Source organism: Protopterus annectens, chromosome 3.part0 (assembly GCF_019279795.1).
Source record: "Protopterus annectens isolate FY-2018-M chromosome 3.part0, PAN1.0, whole genome shotgun sequence".
In the NCBI taxonomy this organism is placed as follows: domain Eukaryota; kingdom Metazoa; phylum Chordata; order Ceratodontiformes; family Protopteridae; genus Protopterus; species Protopterus annectens.
In genome coordinates, this window is record NC_056731.1 from 892,837,019 (window position 1) to 892,857,867 (window position 20,849).

The following is a 20,849-nucleotide window of genomic DNA, read 5'->3' on the forward strand; positions in this document are numbered from 1 at the left end:
ATACCAAAAAAAAAAAATGGAAGTTAAGTAATAATACTAACTGTGGCTTGTGGCATGCTGTAGTTTACTCATGCCCTCAAGAGCTGCTTCAGAGGGCAGCAACCAAAGCTTGTCAACTGTACAATACAACACACCACACTACACTGAGATTTTTTGCTACTGAACAGTTTATTTACATAAAAACATATAGTAAATATTTTTGTAAAACTGTACTGTCTCTCTATTTTTTTTGTGTGGGGGGTGTAATATTGGTGTTGTCTTTTTAGCCGCAACAAAAGTCATTCTGATGACTACGATATATGTGCTAGGATTAACTGCATTTTTAAGTTTTTCATAAATCCTCCTGATTTCAGTTTGGGAAAGTGACATACAGGAATATCTGTGCTATAATTTTAAGTTATGTACTCACCATAACTAGGCATCTGTGTTGTCCATTTTCATTCTTCCTCACAAATGGATCTTGGATCCAATTTGGCAGCATTTCTTAGACTTCAGATCCAACTCTCAAGCTCCTCCTTCTACCTATAATGCTCTAGTCCATCCCCACCTGCCTCATTTCAAGCTTGCTGGCAAATATCTCTATAGCTAAACACAAACAGGTACAGATTGATATAAAAAGGACAGAGCTTAAACCTGGAACTGTAGGTTCCAAAACAGTCTAATAAATCTTACCAGAAGAGAAATAGATGGGGGATGGATGGGAGGGAAGGTGAGGAAAACTGAAAATGGACAATATGGATGCCTAGTTGAAGTGAGTACATAATGATGTTGTCCTTTTCATTCTTCCTCATGAATGGGACAGAGTCCCCAGCTATGTAGATCTTTCCGGTATCTAAAGAAATGGCCTTGGTTGATGGGGGGAGGGGGGTTAAGCCCCAGAAGAAGCAGGAAGTAATCCTTTAAGAATTAAATTGTTGCACCTGTCCAATAACGCTCTAGGATTAAAGGTAGTACAAATGGAACAGGCCATATTGAGATGGTCAGATCCTAGACAACAGATGTACTTCTTGTGGGCAGTGAAGTTTGGGATCTCATGCCCAGAAGATGTGCACTTCTTACAACCAGTCGGGTTCTCTAACATGGTTTAAGGCAGAAAGCCAAGAAAGAAACAATTCAAAAACAAGAAAACAAAACAACAACAACATAGCTATTATTTAAAAAAAAATAGTATCAGAAGAGAAAAGAGAAGGAATACCATAGCTGGTATTCAAACAGAAGTAGCTACTGTAATGGAAACCTATTACCCAACACAATACTACCCTCGGTACAAGGGGTATATAAACAGGTCAAAAGTCACGGTATTATTTGCAGTATTATGCTTATCTCTAAACAGGATTCAAAACCAACAGCTATACATACCAATAACAAAGACTTTTAAATGTCATCTTGGTAACTCTAATGCCATCCTGTTAAACCAGGCAAGACACACCTATATTAACAACTGTCATACTAGCATTCAGGTACAGCAACTAACAATGCACAACTTTTAGTGGGAAGTACAAGCAAATATGTGCGTCTAAGCAAAATCATCAATGAGTGAACTACACATACTTAGAAAAAAAGATTGCTTTTAATCTCATATTTTACTTAAGCATGATGGTAAACATTATGCTAAAGTAACACTTACTGAAAGATGCACAAGTCAGTCCAACCTACGAACTATCTGGCAGTACTGCTTCCTAGACCTAGGGATAAAGCACCACTGGTCTAACGGTGACATCTGAAGGGTAACCAGGATAACACAGAATGATCTCTGCCTCAAATATCCAAGGTCCGAGGTTTGCTACCATCTTCCAATCACTGTCTGTGTGGAATCTGTATATACTCTCTGTCTGTATGGATTTTCCCCTAGTGCTCTAGTCTCCTTCCACCTCCCAAAAACATTATGGTTGACTGGTCACACTAAGCTATACCACTCCCATATACATACTTATAACATGGGTCTACTTCAGAATGTCAACTGTTCAGAATGCAGACTTCCATATGGTCTACACCATATGACTGACATTCCGAAAGACCGACATCCTGAAACAGCACCATTTACCTACCTGCAAACACAGTAAAATTGTGTTATGCAGGGGGGCAAGCCCCCCCTGCAACCCCCACACCCTCTGCTAAATAAATATTTTCACTCCGAGATCTCACTACAGTGCAGGAAAGGGGATTCTCCCAGTCCAGCACTGTAGCAGGATCTCCGCTATCATTTGTCGGCCTTTCAAACATTCGCTCATATGGTGTCGGCCATATGAGTTTCGAACATTTGAAAGTTCGAACAAATGAAGGGCTCCCATATATATCAATCATATATTAATACACACACACACACACACACACACACGTATACTACTCTAGTCTAGCCTTCCTTGCGGCTGAAAAAGGTCAACAGACCAGTTTTCTACCCAGTTAACAAGTGATAACTAAACAAAAATGACACAGATAGTCATGTACTCCACATCCCACCGATCCTCAAAACTACAAATAATTTAATACTTCCTATTGCCCTGACACGTTTTACAGATCTTAAGAGTCTCTAGAGGGTGGCAAAAAATACCTTGCTCGGCAGCTCAGATGGTCTCAAGGTAAAGGAAAGTACAATCAATATGAATAACAGTTGTAATTATTCGCATTACATTACCTATAGCAAATGAAACTGTTTAAAAGTAATAACAAAAACATCCGAACAAACTGAAAGCATTGCAGTCAGAAATTACCAGTCTAACAAAAATGAATAAACAAGGGAAGAAATATCATTGTGCTTCCCACAGATAAGTGCATTCTCCACTCAATTCATTGTTAATATCAGCAAATTGATAACATTTTTTTTTGTATTTCACAATTATTCATATGGTAGAAGTTAAAGAGATTGTTTATTTGTTGCATTAGTTTGTAAATTTGTGAAAGTGCTTAATTAGATAAACCTTATCAGAAGTGAAAACATGGAGGCTACTAATTTAGAGAAGGGAGTTCAAACTATTTTTTACAAGTAGTGATTGAGGCGTCAGTGGAAGCGACCTTGGAGGAACAGAGAAGGACGGATATAAAATTGTTACTCTAAGTTATGTTTAGGCAGACAAATGGAAACCAGTAAAATGCACAAAAGCAGTCTGGACAAGCACCGTAAAGCCCAAAAAAATGTTAAAGTCCTTATTGTGAAGGCTGTTTGCAATACAAGCTGTAACACTGAAATTGAAATCCACTTGCACGTATAAAGCCACACTGAAGTCGGAAAAAACTTAAACCTTAACGCACTTTATTGTTAAAACAAGCGTTTTCGCTGTGGTTAAATCTACAGCTTCATCAGAGGCAAAAGTAAAATTAGAATAAAAGTAAAATGCAGTGTCAGAGTCAAGTTTTTATGCAACACACCCACGCCTTAATTAGTAATGCAATCACAATGAAGGCGTGTTAGCAGCATTTCTTGCAAAAGTAAATTCAGGGAATGAAAGCTCTGTTTAGGAGCATTCTCAAAAGTATGTAGTTTCATACTTTTAAAACAGTTGGAAACCATAAAACATTGATGCATCAGCAGTTTGTTACATTCATACACCAAGCAAATGTGCACTAAAAGCATGAAAGTGTGTAACAAATATATACACAATAAAAGCAGTCTAAAAACAATGCATAACAGTTCTGCATATAAAAAATGTTTATAGAAAAGTGTTTGTAAAAAAGTATCTAGTGAAATCACTACCTGCAACTGCAGTTGGAAGCCTTGCTAAGTATAAATCTTAACAGTGGTGGAAAGTATATGTTACTACAAATTACTATTAAAGTAAAATAAAATGAAGTGAAAAGTGAAGTAAGACAAAGGTAAAGGAGTTATCTTTTATAGCTCCTCATTTTCAGGACACAAGCTATATTGCAATGTTCATTCAAACCTGGATACGAAAATGAGTCTAGTAATATTTGCCATTCTAGCTCCTTATTCTCCAAAGAGAGGTACTGGACCCCTCTTTCTGTTTTCTTGACCTGGTCAATTGCAATAAAATGAAAGCTATGTCCTTGATGTTTCATTACGTGTTTAGCTAAAGCGTTTTCTTTTCAGTTTCCTTATGGCATAATCATGTTGGTACAGCCTGTCCCGTAGTCTCCGGTCAGACTTGCCTATGTAAAATGCTTCACAGCAGTTACACTTAGCTAAATAGACTATGGATCTAGAATCACAGTTAAGCTTATGTGTAATGTGGTACTTTTGTTGCGTATTACAAAGGAATTGGAAGCCTTCACAAGGTGGCAATAGTTACATGCCCACTGAAAACAGCCTTTGTTCTAGTCATTAGCTCCGTCTGTTTACTTCTTTCTAGCAAAGTTTTCAAATTATTGCCTCTCCTATATGCTATCAGAGGTTTTGTGCCTAACTTGTCCATGAGTTCCTCATTATTTGTTATGTAATACCAATTTTTATAAAGTATTATTTGAATATTCCTCGAGTCAATACTGTAATTTGTGATGAAACTATTTACAAACGAGGTCCCTGTTATCTCAGTGTTGGAAGTTGCCCTAAGAAAGGGTATGTTCTCCCCAACCCTCGGATTAGCCTCCAAGTCTTCCTCTTGTCCACTGAAAATTTTGTGTGGAAGTAAGGGTAGAAATTGACCTTCCCTTCTTTTATTATTGACCTCATCCAGTATTTCTTCAAATAAAGTACTTGGGTATCCTCTGTTGGTGAACATTACTTGCAAGATTTTACATTCTTCTTGGAATAGTATCTCATTACTGCACATCCTGGCTGCTCAATTAGCTGTCCCTTTATGATAGCCTTCTTTTGCTTGAATGGGTGGCAGCTGTTGTAATGTAAAGGAGTTGCAGTAAGTTGGTTTTCTGTATATCTTTGAAGAATATTCACAATTGTTAACTTCTTTATACAAGTGAACATCAAGGTAGTCAATGCTTAGCTCTGAGAATTTAGATGTGAATTTTAAAAGTCAGTTGTGTTATTAATAGAAGAAACAAATTCATTTGCTAGTGTCTCATCGCCATCAAAAAGGATGAAAATATCATCCAGGTATCTTGTGTAGAACTTCATGCGGTTCATTGTGTTAACGTCCTTAAGAATGTTGTCAACCTCCCAGTAGGCCATAAATAGGTTAGCTACTGTAGCACCACATGGGGACCCCATAGCTACACCTTGTTTCTGGAGATAATATTTCCCATTAAAGATGAAGAAGTTGGATGTAAGTATGAAGTCTAAAAGTTGGGATACTAAATCAATTTCATTTTTGGGTGCCCCCAAACGATCTAACATCAGTGAAATCCATTCAATAGCCTCCAAGTGAGGTATAGACGTGTATAGATCTATGACGTCGATAGTGAGGAAGTTCAGTGAGTCGCTGTAATCAATTTCACTTATCTTTTTTAAAAATGTCCACGAATCCTTGCAAATGTGTGATATTTTCTTAATATATTTGCTCAGGATAATTTCTACAAGTTGGGCACTGGGGTATGTAAGAGAGACTCGGCTATCAATCAATGCCCGGATTGGTGGATTAACCAAGTTTTTATGAATTTTTGGTGTACCAAAAATTACTGGTGTCCTAGGCATTGTGATGTCAATGTAATTGTAGGTGTCAATATCAATGCACCCACTAATAAATAGGTCCCTTAAAAAAAACCCTAGTCCTAGAAATTGACATGTTCATCTCATTCAGTGATATATTAAGAAAATATCACACATTTGCAAGGATTCGTGGACATTTTTAAAAAAGATAAGTGAAATTGATTACAGCGACTCACTGAACTTCCTCACTATCGACGTCATAGATCTGTACACGTCTATACCTCACTTGGAGGCTATTGAATGGATTTCACTGATGTTAGATCGTTTGGGGGCACCCAAAAATGAAATTGATTTAGTATCCCAACTTTTAGACATCATACTTACATCCAACTTCTTCATCTTTAATGGGAAATATTATCTCCAGAAACAAGGTGTAGCTATGGGGTCCCCATGTGGTGCTACAGTAGCTAACCTATTTATGGCCTACTGGGAGGTTGACAACATTCTTAAGGACGTTAACACAATGAACCGCATCAAGTTCTACACAAGATACCTGGATGATATTTTCATCCTTTTGATGGCGATGAGACACTAGAAAATGAATTTGTTTCTTCTATTAATAACACAACTGACTTTAAAATTCACATCTAAATTCTCAGAGCTAAGCATTGACTACCTTGATGTTCACTTGTATAAAGAAGTTAACAATTGTGAATATTCTTCAAAGATATACAGAAAACCAACTTACTGCAACTCCTTTTACATTACAACAGCTGCCACCCATTCAAGCAAAAGAAGGCTATCATAAAGGGACAGCTAATTCGAGCAGCCAGGATGTGCAGTAATGAGATACTATTCCAAGAAGAATGTAAAATCTTGCAAGTAATGTTCACCAACAGAGGATACCCAAATACTTTATTTGAAGAAATACTGGATGAGGTCAATAATAAAAGAAGGAAGGTCAATTTCTACCCTTACTTCCACACAAAATTTTCAGTGGACAAGAGGAAGACTTAGAGGCTAATCCGAGGGTTGGGGAGAACATACCCTTTCTTAGGGCAACCTCCAACACTGAGATAACAGGGACCTCGCTTGTAAATAGTTTCATCACAAATTACAGTATTGACTCGAGGAATATTCAAATAATACTTTATAAAAATTGGTATTACATAACAAATAATGAGGAACTCATGGACAAGTTAGGCACAAAACCTCTGATAGCATATAGGAGAGGCAATAATTTGAAAACTTTGCTAGAAAGAAGTAAACAGACGGAGCTAATGACTAGAACAAAAGGCTGTTTTCAGTGCGGGCATGTAACTATTGCCACCTTGTGAAGGCTTCCAATTCCTTTGTAATACGCAACAAAAGTACCACATTACACATAAGCTTAACTGTGATTCTAGATCCATAGTCTATTTAGCTAAGTGTAACTGCTGTGAAGCATTTTACATAGGCAAGTCTGACCGAGACTACGGGACAGGCTGTACCAACATGATTATGCCATAAGGAAACTGAAAAGAAAACGCTTTAGCTAAACACGTAATGAAACATCAAGGACATAGCTTTCATTTTATTGCAATTGACCAGGTCAAGAAAACAGAAAGAGGGGTCCAGTACTCTCTTTGGAGAATAAGGAGCTAGAATGGCAAATATTACTAGACTCATTTTCGTATCCAGGTTTGAATGAACATTGCAATATAGCTTGTGTCCTGAAAATGAGGAGCTATAAAAGATAACTCCTTTACCTTTGTCTTACTTCACTTTTCACTTCATTTTATTTTACTTTAATAGTAATTTGTAGTAACATATACTTTCCACCACTGTTAAGATTTATACTTAGCAAGGCTTCCAACTGCAGTTGCAGGTAGTGATTTCACTAGATACTTTTTTACAAACACTTTTCTATAAACATTTTTTATATGCAAAACTGTTATGCATTGTTTTTAGACTGCTTTTATTGTGTATATATTTGTTACACACTTTCATGCTTTTAATGCACATTTGCTTGGTGTATGAATGTAACAAACTGCTGATGCATCAATGTTTTATGGATGCTCTTCGTCTCCCATTGCTGCAGTCCTGACATAAGGGTATTCCGCTGCCCACCATCGGCCCGAATACCAAAGGGCTAGAACCGGCGTCGGTCATCGGCGCTCGAGACTGACATCAGTACGTGCCAGTACAAATGTGCATGACCGACGCCATAACCTCAGTCTTTCTTGCCGCATGGTCCCTAAGCAGAAGCAGCTTTTGCAAGTGCCGTTCAGCGTTCTGGAATTGTCAGTTTTCGAGTTTCAGACCGGAGACCAAGTTGGGCTAAGTACCCCTTTGGGGACATTTTTGTCTTTTTCTTGCCTCAGTATTGACGGATGTCAGAAAAAGTTAATAACTGTATTTCTTGTGGGAAACAGATTCCTCATAGGGATTACCATTCACTCTGCATTCCTTGTTTAGGGCCTGAGCATGACGTTGTTGGGTGTCGCTTTTGTGCTACTTTTAACAAACGTACTATTAAACGTCGGTTAGACTGTGCTAGGCTAGTGTTTGGTAAACGTTGTAATTATAACATGCCGTCGGATTCTCCGACGACTGGTTCTTCTAAGAAACGCAAAGAAAAGTCTTTGCGGTCCAAACAGGATGAGGCGGCCACTCCGGACGCCGGTTCTGTAGTACCACTGGCTACTTCAGCGGCTCCTTCTGAAAGTTTACCTGAGTCTCAAGGGGAGCCTTTGTTACTGCAGGAAGTGGCTTCTCCTGTGTTAGGCCAGGCTGAGGGTGCTTCTCTGATGTCAGTGGTTCCCTCCCCTCATAGGGTAGTTAGGCCTCCTCCTTCTCATAGCAAAGCCCATTCTAAGTCTAAGTCTGCCCCTGTTGGTGCGTGTCCCCAGGGTCCAGCTCCTAGGAAGCACATGTTAAAGATGGCTGAAGATTTGATTACTTTAATTAGGGTTCTATGCCCCCCTGCGAAGAGGCCCAGGGTAGAGCCAGAGTTGGAGGGTTTGGTTCAGTCTTCCAATGAGTCAGATTCCTCTGTAGAAGAACTTCAGGATTTCCCCCCCATTCTGATTCGGAGGCTGAGGACTCTACTCCCTCTGCGACCCTCCAGAAGATTTTTCTTTCTCTGAGACTTTGCATTCCATGAGGGAACATTTCAAATGGGAGGGCCAGGATTATTCTGATTCCCGTAAAAGACTAAGAGAATTCTTGTTTTTGCCTCAGCATAGGCCCTTGGCTATTCCCCCTGTACTGGATGTTGTTCAGGATGTGTTTTCTGAGGCTGCCCTTAACCCAGATTCTCTGCCTCCTGCCCCGGTTAAACCAGACAGATACTACAGGGTTCTGGAAGCTCACAAGTACTTATATAAGAGTCCTAGGGCTGATCCAGAAACTATTACTCAAGGCCCCAAAGGGGTTAGGGCTTCTGTGGTTAAGAATCCAGTTCCTCTGGACAAGGATGCTAGGGCCCTGGATAGGTGGGGTAAAAACCTGTATACCTCTTCTACTTTGGCTATGAGAGCTTTAAATTGTCAGTTTCATATGCTTCGGTATCAAAATTATTTGCTGGGCCAATTGAAATGTAAAGTAGATGCTTTAGCTGAAGGTATTGAATGTAAGGAGCTTCAGGATTTAGTGCATGCTTCAGACCAAGTTGGTAAGCATTCTTTGCAGTGTGGTTTTGATGCTTTACAGGCTTCTTCAAGGGTGGCTGCTACTAGTTCAGTCATTCGTAGGTATGCTTGGCTTAAAGATCAGACCTTGTCAGAGCATGTTAAGGCTCGAATTATGGATGCTCCTCTACAATCTGATGTTTTTTTGGTCCTCCAGTAGAGTCAGTTTTGAAAAAATGGAGGAAAAAGCTAAGTCTATGCAGACAGTTAAGGATTTTTTACAGGTTCAGCCCCCTAAGTTCAGTAGGAATTGGCCTGCTAAGGGTTGGTCTTTCCCCTCTTCGGATTATCAGTCTTGGGGCAGGTCGAGGCGAGGTAGGGGTAGGGCTTCCTCTCAGGGCCCTGTTACTTCTAGGTCTTTGAGTTCTTCTACCCCTTCTGCTGGGGAGGGCAGGGGTCAGTCCTTTCGGAAACAGACCCAATGACCCGTGTCTTCAGCTGCTGGACTCTGCCTTGCTGGCAGCCCCTCTGGGAGGAAAACTGAGATTTTTCAAAAGTAATTGGCATTTGGTTACCCAAGACAAATGGGTATTGGACATAAATCGAGGTTACAAATTTTATTTTCACACATTCCCTCCTTTCAAAGGTATGCCGGATGTGCCTCGTCAGCAAAACCTGGAAGCGCAGACTCAAATTTCTTCTCTGCTTCAGTTGGAAGCAATACAGGAAGTACCTTCTGCAGAAAGAGGCACGGGCTTTTATTCCCGTCTTTTCTTAGTGCCAAAGAAAGGAAATACTTGGAGACCAATTCTGGACTTGTCCATTCTAAATACCTTTCTGGAAATTCCAAAATTCAAGATGTTAACACTGCAACAACTGTTACCTATGCTGGGCAAAGATCACTGGATGGTGACTCTGGATCTCAAAGAGGCCTATCTTCACATTCCTATCAGGCCCAGTTGCAGGAATTTGCATCATCAGTTCTCTGCATTGCCCTTTGGCTTGTCTACTGTGCCCAGGGTATTCACGAAAGTCCTGGCTCCAGTAATAGCTTTTCTCAGGCTAGCAGGAATTCAAATTTATCCTTATCTGGACGACTGTTTGATTCTGGCTCAAGGCAAGCACGAACTTCTTCAACATCTGCAGTATGTAATGACAGTTTTCAGATGCCTAGGGTATTCTGTGAACGAAATAAAGTCCAGTCTAGTACCCTCACAAGAGATGTGTTTTCTGGGTGTGAAATTGAATACAGCTGCTCAGATGGCATTTCTTACCCCGGACAAACAAAGGAATCTTCACCTATACTTCCAACAGCTATCAGTAATGTCCAGGCTGACTGCAAGGACAGTCCTTCAAGCCTTGGGGTTCATGGCATCTTGCATTCTAGTACTTCCCAATGCCAAACTGCATATGAGGAAGCTACAATGGTATCTCAAGAACGTTTGGACTCAACACTGCCACGATTTGGACACTGTCATTCGGATCCTACCTTGCATTCACAGAGAATTTCTGTGGTGGGCTCAGGAATGTCACCTAAACAAGGGGCTCTCTGTGACCCAACCAGAGGCAAGTCAGATATTAACGACAGATGCCTCGGAGTCAGCCTGGGGAGCTCATTTCAGAGGAAAATGGATTAAAGACCTTTGGGCCCCAGAGCTACTTCACTTGCATATCAACATGAAAGAGATGCTGGCAGTTCAATTTGCCTTGGAGGGATTCAAAAGCCTACTTCAACCAGGACTGGTGTTGATTCGAACAGACAACACGACAGTCATGTGGAACATCAACAAGCAAGGGGGAACTCATTCTTACCCTCTTTGCAGACAAGCAATGCTGTTGTGGGAAACTGCTTTGAATCTGCACATCACTCTTCGAGCACAGTTTCTGCCAGGAGCACAAAATTCTTTAGCAGATGTTCTGAGCAGACAGATTGTGGATCCTCACGAATGGAAATTCGACCCTCAGGTATTTCTTCAGTTGACAATGGCTTGGGGAACTCCGGACATAGATCTGTTTGCTTCTCCTCTGAATTTCCAACTGCCACTGTTTTGCACAAGGCTATTTCATCCGAAAGCCTGGAAAATAGATGCACTATCCTTCAGTTGGAGCAACCTTCACGTGTATGCTTTTCCTCCTTTGCCTCTTCTTCCACAGGTGCTGCTGAAAGTCAGGAGGGACAAGCCTTGCATGATCCTTATAGCACCGGATTGGCCTCATCAGCATTGGTACCCTCTGTTGAGGAGCTTGATTCATGTACCACCTTGGCCATTGCCACAGATTCCTCATTTATTGTCTCAGGAGAACAATCATTTTCTCAATGTCAGGGTGCACTCCCTGCGCCTGACAGCCTGGCGCATTCTGTTTTAGAGAAGGAGGACCTTCAGCTCCCTCAACAAGTTTTGGATGTTATTTTGGAAGCCAGGCGTCCTAGTACTCGAAAAGTTTATGCTGGTAAATGGAAGAGATTTTTTTCTTTGGAGTTCAGCTAAAGGCTTTGATGTCAAATTGCCTAATTTGAGTTGTACATTGCAATATTTGACTGTTTTATTGGAAAAGGGTTTGTCCTTCTCTTCTGTAAAAGTGCATGCTGCAGCTATTTCTGCTCACTATGATTGTGACCCTCCTTTATTTTCACATCCATTGGTTAAACAGTTTCTTAGAGGGGCAAAGAATATCAGACCCCCACGGAGAGCTCCTACTCCTACCTGGGATCTTAATTTTGTTTTGGAAAAGCTGACTCTGCCTCCTTTTGAACCTGCAGCTACAGCTGAATTGCAGTTCTTGTCTTGGAAGACTGCTTTTTTGTTGGCTATTACTTCTGCTAGAAGGGTATCTGAATTACAGGCCCTCATGGCAGTGGAACCTTTTCTGATTTTTCACAATGACAGGGTTTCCTTACGTACTAATCCTACTTTTCTGCCTAAAGTGATTTCTAATGTGGCATTGAACCAGTCTATACATTTGCCTACTTTTTATGCTAACCCCCAAAATGACGGGGAAAAAGTTTTGCATTCTTTGGATGTACATAGGCAGTTGAGGTATTATTTAAGCAAAACCAAAGAGTTCAGGAGTTCTCAACAATTATTGGTTTCTTTTGCTTTGACTTCACGAGGGAAAGCTGTCTCGAAACAAACTATTTCCAAGTGGATTAGCCATTGTATTGCTTTTTGTTACTCTCATCATGGTGAGGATGTTCCAGTTGGGATCAGGCCTTATTCTACTAGGGCTACGGCCACTTCTACTGCCTTTTTGAGAGGGGTAGCTACTAAAGACATTCTAGAAGCAGCTACTTGGAGTTCTGTACATACCTTTACAAAGCATTATCATTTACCTCTTTATTCTAGGTCTAGGGCTGGGTTTGCCACTGCAATCTTACAGGGCATGTCAGCAGCTCCTACTGCTATTTAGTTGACCAGCCTCCCTTTTTTCCGTTGCTCTGGGATTCTACCCTTATGTCAGGACTGCAGCAATGGGAGACGAAGAACATAGTACAGTTTTGTACCTACCATAAATGTAGATGTTCGAGGATCTCCATTGCTGCAGTCCAATTTTCCCTCCCTCCTTCCCCCTTTTTCTTTTTAGGTTGAGGTTTGGGTGGTGTTTTTTTTTTTTTGCATTCTGACGTCTGAGGCAAGAAAGACTGAGGTTATGGCGTCGGTCATGCGCATTTGTACTGGCACGTACTGATGTCAGTCTCGAGCGCCGATGACCGACGCCGGTTCTAGCCCTTTGGTATTCGGGCCGATGGTGGGCAGCGGAATACCCTTATGTCAGGACTGCAGCAATGGAGATCCTCGAACATCTACATTTATGGTAGGTACAAAACTGTACTTTTCCAACTGTTTTAAAAGTATGAAACTACATACTTTTGAGAATGCTCCTAAACAGAGCTTTCATTCCCTGAATTTACTTTTGCAAGAAATGCTGCTAACACGCCTTCATTGTGATTGCACTACTAATTAAGGCGTGGGTGTGTTGCATAAAAACTTGACTCTGACACTGCATTTTACTTTTGCCTCTGATGAAGCTGTAGTTTTAACCACAGCGAAAACGCTTGTTTTAACAATAAAGTGCGTTAAGGTTTAAGTTTTTTCCGACTTCAGTGTGGCTTTATACGTGCAAGTGGATTTCAATTTCAGTGTTACAGCTTGTATTGCAAACAGCCTTCACAATTAGGACTAACATTTTTTTGGGCTTTACGGTGCTTGTCCGGACTGCTTTTGTGCATTTTATAAGTTATGTTTAGAGTCACCACAAACTGTATGCTCATATTTATGATTAACTGGATGCCCTACTGTCTGTGCAGCTGAAAATTAAATGTTTAACTTACATGATCATTTCTTTAAAGTGAAGGCGGCAATGTTTCTGTCAAGATAGAGTATTACCCTCCAGTTCAGCCAAAGACAAAAATCAGTGTCTGACTGAAATCCTGAAAAGGAGGAAAGTTCAGATTGTGTAGCATTTGTAAAAGATAAGTTGGTGGAATGGACTGGGCATTCCGGGCATTATATACTTGTGGAAAATGCATGCAGAGTTTCTTTGTTAGAGTTGGAACTATTATTTAGCTGTCCTACAAATACTCTGGTTTGTTTGCAGAACAAAGTTTGTCACAGCTTAGCATGGTAAATCACATTACTTGGGTATCAGAAGATTTTTTTTTTTTTTTTCAAAAAATTACCATTCATTCCAAACAGCTAAACAGAGTCTCATTCTATGGGATTAAGAGAGAGAGAGAGAGAGTGCAAAGTAAGAAATCTAAAGCTTCAATTGGCATGTCAGGTTATAGCAAAATGTGTGCTATATGGACTGCTGATGCAGCGGTGGCGTAGAAAAAAAAAGGACCTCAGTGCATCTTTTATAATTTAAAAGAGCTTATTCTGCAGAAGTCACTGTATATGGAAAAACAAGGCAATGTGCCAGTCTCAAAGTTTTACTTAAGTTAATGATGGGTCTGAATGTTCTCGTTATTGTCTAGGCAATGTGGATTTGCTATATTATGCCAATCAAAAATGAAGTTGTTCTGGAAGTTATTTAATGTTACATTCTCTCCTTTTATTGCTAAAAATTATATCAGGATCAACAGGATTATGAATATAGTCTGAATCTATGGTTTTGAGAAAATTCTCCAATGCTTGAAATTCAATATGATTTGTGATGCCCATGTCCTGGCCCAGCACTCAAGGAACCTCAATCCTCACCACTAACACCAGAGAGGGCATCTCATATATGAGGAAAGGATAACAAATACACACAGTAAAGTGCAATTTCCCTTAAGAGCACACAGAGATCACAGTCAGTCCAGGGCTGGTCGCTTACTAGGTCCCCAATAAGACTCCCCACTGGCACAGCTATAGGGTCTAGATCTCAGCCTAGCTGGGCAAGCTAAAATCTCTAGCACCCTCTCTGTCCAACTAGTGCTTCGTGTCCCTGCCCAAGTAGCTGACACACACACACACACACACACACACACACACACACACACACACACACACACACACACTTTGAGATAAGAGTTTATACAACCACACAGACACTCCTGGGGAAGGCTGGTACAGGTTCTCCAGCTGTGCCCCTTTTACCCAGACTATATGGTAGTACCACTTGGCACCACCCAGCTAAAATTTATCAGCTACTCAAAGGCCCTTAAAAGGGTGTCCAATTATTACTGTGCAATATTATTATCCAATTGGTAGATGTGACTAAAACAATCAAGGCTTATTAGAGTGACTTGGTACAGTAATCACTATAAATATGCAATGTACTCTTAGAGCTTAACTTATCTCTACACAAACCAGCCACCGTTAAAAGGTTTTAAAATATTTAATAATAAATAATTAAAAACCACAAGACAATAATATGTTCTACTACACAGTCAGTGCTAGTCAAGAGTTCAGAGATCACACAGAAATACTTAAAATAATTCAGTAGTACAGTTCTGACATAACAGAAAAACACTTAGTCTAATCTTTCTAGCTTCTAGCTATCCCTAAAAGAAAAACACAATTCTAAGATATCTTACATAAGAAAAAAGGCAGAGTGCTGAGAGTTGGATGATAAAGACAAAAATGCTTAATGCCTTCTGATTCTCTGTTTAAATTGCTATTCCAGTTCTGATAAACATTACATCATCTTTTTACACTTTCCTGGTGTTCCCAGGCTGCACATTAACTGCATTTACATTCTTAATATCTCCCTTTTGTTATCTTGCAGCTGGTCAGGAACAGAGCAATAAAAATACATTTGCATGTTTAAATCTAGCAATTTAGCTCTTGGTTAAAACAATAGAAAGAATTTGTTCATCTATACATTTTGGCACCACTGTCTACTTCAAAGGGTCACCACATCCTTTACTTTGGTCAGTAGAGTGCACTGTTGTCACATTTATTTCTAATTCCACATGTAACAGTATTTCTTTACATTTAAGACAACAAGACTGTAGTTTACATTTATAATTTACAAATGATAGACATTTCTATCTAGCTAGGCTGGCAGCCTTCATTCTTCTCTACCAGTCTTCACATGCTCTAGAATTAAATATCAAACAATTTAGTTAGCAAATACATAATGTGCAAGTCTGCTTTGACGGTACTGTTGTGAGAGGACTACAATGACTGATGGGCAGACTATAACTGGGGTAGTAATTAGCTGCTTTGGTGTACAACACAGCTGGTGCGCAGGTAGTCAGTGCTTTGGCTAATGCACAGAAAGTCTGGATGTTGTTTTGTACAGGTTTCCTTGGTGACTACTGATTATCCTACACTCAGATGTGTATAGTTATACAGAGTACCTTTTCTCCAGTTTCTTTACCGTGGTTGATTGGAACCACACTGACTTGTGTTATGTGGGAGTAGGTGAACTGCAGTGTTTTCCCTCTACCACTGTACAAATGTGGGGCATGGTGGGCAAAGTCTTCCACATGAAGATGCGGAAAGGGCTCCCCCTGCAAATCTGCACTTTTGAGATATATTTCATGATCTAAATAAAACATCAATAAATCGACTCACAGCACAGTAAGTAGCTGAATTATATATTTATACACAGGAATGAAGTGAAGGTTTGTGACTTCTGGTATCTAAATGCAGAGTTATCGCATGGACTTAAGTTTATTCTTCCTAGTGAGAGGAAAAAAACCTCTCAGCTTCAAAGCTTTCTGGATTTTCCTGGAGAGAGGAGAACGTCTCAGCTTCAAAGCTTTCTGGATTTTCCTGGAGAGAGGAGAACGTCTGACCTAGCGAGGGTAATAGGATGCGTGACTTTATTGGGGATTACCTTAGTTTGGAAGAATATCATTTCCCAAATGAGAAAGGTTTCCTTTGACACTGTACTCTACATTGGAATAAATATGATAAGAAATTGTCCTTGCTGGGCTATGAACCACTTCTCTGGACTAGAGGTAGACCCCTAACCTTGTGAGGAATGATGGTGGTTCATCATTTAGTACACTGCAGAGTACAAGTTTAGTCACAGAACGTATGACTTAGGAGAAGTGGTAATGTTATTACAACACAGACTGTACAATGAGGCTGTGGCATGGATCACTGTAGGACACTGAGATGGGTGATCCCTGCTGCCAGGGTCCTACTGTGCAGAATCTGACAGTACAGACGGGATACCTGGCACTCTTCAAAAGATGAAGGGACAATCTAACATGAGCAGAAAAGGCAGGACACGTAATCTTTAGCTTGCAAAAGAAAAGAATGTCTTTCTTTACAGCAACTAGAACACAAGACAGATCAATGCACATATAAGAAAACTATGTGCATGTATGTCTACCCCCCCACAAGCACATGCACAAAAACTGTATTAGTGTTAGTCTGGTTTGAACCACAGAATAAAAGGAGCTCAAATGTGTTAGTGAGACACATTTAAATGCAAGGATAATGAAGCCTCAGGTATGTCACAATACTACAAGCCTCAAAATCTTGTAAACCAGTGTTAATGCAAGTGGACAGATTACCACAAACAGAGCAATACTTAATTGTGACACAATGACACTTTTTCGTGCACAGGCTTCAGAAAACTTTTTCATTTCAATTTCTAAAGTCCCCCACCCCCGGTTAGTGTAAATTTAGAATTTGTTATGTTAAGTAATTAGTTGTAAGGGGTGAGTCTTTGTTTAAAGGTGGCTTTGTCTCCTTATGTGGGGGTGGGGAAGAAATGTTGAACCCACGGTGGTGGTGCTGCAGTAGCGTTATCATCTCACAGTAAGACGCTGTCCGGTTCGATTCTCAGCTAGAGCGTCTTCTGCGTGGAGACATGCGTGAATGGGCATACCTTCGTTGAAGGTTGTGCGTCAGGGCTGGTAACTCGGCACCCTAACTGGGAAAAGCCGAAAGAAGACTACTACTATGACTGTGAACCATATTTATAAGCAACTGTATTCTGTGACACCCTGGCATCTTATGTGAGATTTCCATCTAGGATCCATCTGAGTACTGGAAAAAGATTGGGCTCCACTACAACTCCAAATAAGATTACGCAGGTAAATGGAAAATGAAAGTACATATTATTGACATGAATGACAGCAGAGGAAGTAAATAACCACAGTCCAAGTATAGGAGTACATTCCATCCCCTCTCTCAAAGTGGATCCTTCAGTAACTTACAGGTAGAGCAGTCAGAAAGTGATCTTAGCGGTGCTCCTAGACTTGGACGAAAATCTTTGCCTCCAAAGCCTTTAACTTATAAGGAGGGTCATTTCAACCCCAACTCAAAAAGGAACAGGTAGCTGCACTCTTACCTTTCACCACACACACACAAAGAAACTTTTTCTTGTGGTATGTTCTGCTCAAAGACGTATTCAGCCTGTTTTGCAAGCTACAAATGGAAAAACACAACAAAGCACACTAACAAGGTAAAAAAAGGTAATGTTTGCTTACACAAGTGCCACCTCTGGAGGAGCTTTTGGCATGTGATACTACGAACAAGAGGAACAAGTGCACAAGTTTGGTATTCCCCCTTGTATGTTCTACACAGCAGTCGGTGCGCATACGTATATCTAAGTACATATATATATATATATATATATATATATATATATATATATATATACACACACACACACATATACATATACATACACACACGCACATACATACGCATATACACACACACACACACACACACACACACACACACACACACACACACACACACACACACAGCTCCCTAATGTAAGAATGTTCACCATCACTGCTGGGTTTTGCAGGAGGCAAGCACTCATACCCCTCGAACTTAAAAAAAAAAAAGTCCACATTTTTTCTCATTCAGTCTCATTATTCCAAGGTTCACACACATGAGTATCTGAATATCAAAAGGTTACCCACACTCTCATACATGTACACACACACCTGTGTCAAGTGTTGAAATATCAAAAGTTTGAGTACTCAGATATCAAAAAAGAAAAAAAAAATCTAAAAGATCTGGGGAAAAAAGCAAAGAAAAAACACTGAAAAGTACATTTTCAAAACTATTTTGTTACTTCAAACTCTCGAACCTTGTGTATGTGTATGTGTGTGTATCTATAAAGATAGGCTATAGATCTGTGTACACATGCACAAAGTCCAAAGGCATGAATTTATCATACTATGCCACATGCAGTAGAAACTACAGAAACAGGTAGCATCACGACATTCAGTATGTTGGAGAGAGGAAATGCAATTTAGTATAGTAGTACCACACGAAAGAAATTAAACTCCCTCCTTAAACTGGAGTAAAGTATTCTGTATTCTGAAAAATCTATGTGCTTCCTGGAACCAGAAATGCTAATGAACAGCCCTATGGAATTTCCAAATGGCAAGTTAAATAGTCTCAAAATGTATTAAACAATTATGTAGTATCTGATGGATGTCTGTAACTACTTTAATATGCTGAATAAGCAAGTGAAACTGTTTGAAATGATTTATGGTTTTCAACTGATGCCAATTTTAATTCCAACAAAAGTCTCTTCATTTTTTATGATACAAAATTTCCAGACAGGAGTTAAATTTGACACACCACACAAATGAATAGAAAGAACCAGACAAACGTCTCAGCAGCTTGTATGCACTTTTCTCACAGAGGCATGTGCAGTTACTGAATAAAGACCATACATCAGTTGTACAGAAACCTGTTTAAACTTGGCAACAAATATGCAATAATAATGGACTGGCAATGTACTTGGCAACAAATATGCAATAATAATGGACTGGCAATGTTTTTATTTACCTATTTATATCGTGGACGTAAACCTGGCCACAAGAGAACATCAACCATAAACCATTTACAGTAAACAAACTAGAATACAGAGCTGCCAAAAAGTCATTGTAGATGGATATAAGGTATATATACATTTACATTACATATACACACACATATACACAAATATATATATATATATATATATATATATATATATATATATACACATACATACATATATATATATATATATATACATATATATATATATATACACACATATATATATATATATATATATATATATACACACATATACATACACACACATATACATATACACACATATACACACACCACACAGCCATCACAAAACAAAATGCCAGTATGTAGCAAGACCTGGAAATAGCATGTCTACTGTAATGTTATGCAAATAAGGGTCCGGTGAATGAGATAAGCTGTTACCACTCTGAGTGCTAGGTCCAGTTGGTCAGTGGTATGCTTTATTCAGAAAAGGCTTATGTTTGATATTTGACTGGCATGAATCGCATGATCTGCGACAAGTAGCGGGTATTGTAAAGTCAGTATTAGGGCTTACTTAATCTGTAGAAACTTGGAACGAACAATAAGTGTTGCGGCGAACAGCAACTTTTTACTAAAGTTTACACCTGATTTGCCTAGACTTGATGCTGAAAAAAAATCAGTGTGATGATCTATCCAGACCATTAGATATCTATACTGAGTGACATGCTGAAGGTGGGTAATAAAGAAGAAAGACACGTGAATAATTAATCTAATGGAAGTTAGTTTTCGGAGAACAGAGCTTCATGAATTTAATTTTATTGCACCTAACATTCAAATGAAAGTGTTTGTAAAAAAAAGTATAAATTAGCTAGACTTTGGGTTAGGATATGAAGAATGGAGGTACAATCTTGATTACCTGCCCAGATAACTAAATCATCTGTATAAAATTCAGAATAGATGGTGGCTGATAAGTTCTCTTTATTTAATAAAGAGAACATAACAAAAGATAGAAAAAAAACAGAGTGAAAACGTAACTTGGCCCTAAAACTGAAACTCAAGGTTCAGCACAAAGATATTTAGAAACAAGAGATGGAACTTTTGAAAATTATTTGAATAAAGCATTCAAGAAATATATGTTTAAACCATACTGAATCAATGTTTTAGGGGTAAAGTGTGGGACACTATCAAAGGCATTTTACTGGCTACATTTTCCATACGAGTACACATCTGTGAAACTAAACAATGGCAGTGTCAGTTCTGTACCAGAACCAAGCTATGATTTACATAGTAGGTTAACCTGTTTGCAGATTATTACAAAAAAACGGCCTCATGCCATCTTAAATTACTTAAAAGACTGAAGTAGGTCAGAAGTTATACAGAGATTTAGGGTTATTCTTTTTTAGTAGGGTAATTACTGATTTAGTTTTCCACAATTCAGGGAAAATGCCAGTGTGAAGAGATAGGTTACTGGCCCTGCAAAGAAGGCATTTCAAGTGCTTTAAGAAGGTGAGATATAAGCCACCTAATTCTGGACAGTCA

At 39.4% G+C, this 20,849-nt stretch overlaps 1 protein-coding gene across 1 annotated transcript in view; it reads right to left on the reverse strand.

Moving 5' to 3' along the window:
- LOC122796947 (unconventional myosin-X-like) overlaps window positions 1–20,849 on the reverse strand; it is a 970,199-nt gene that overhangs the window by 908,634 nt on the left and 40,716 nt on the right. The gene's annotated exons all lie outside the window — the stretch shown is intronic.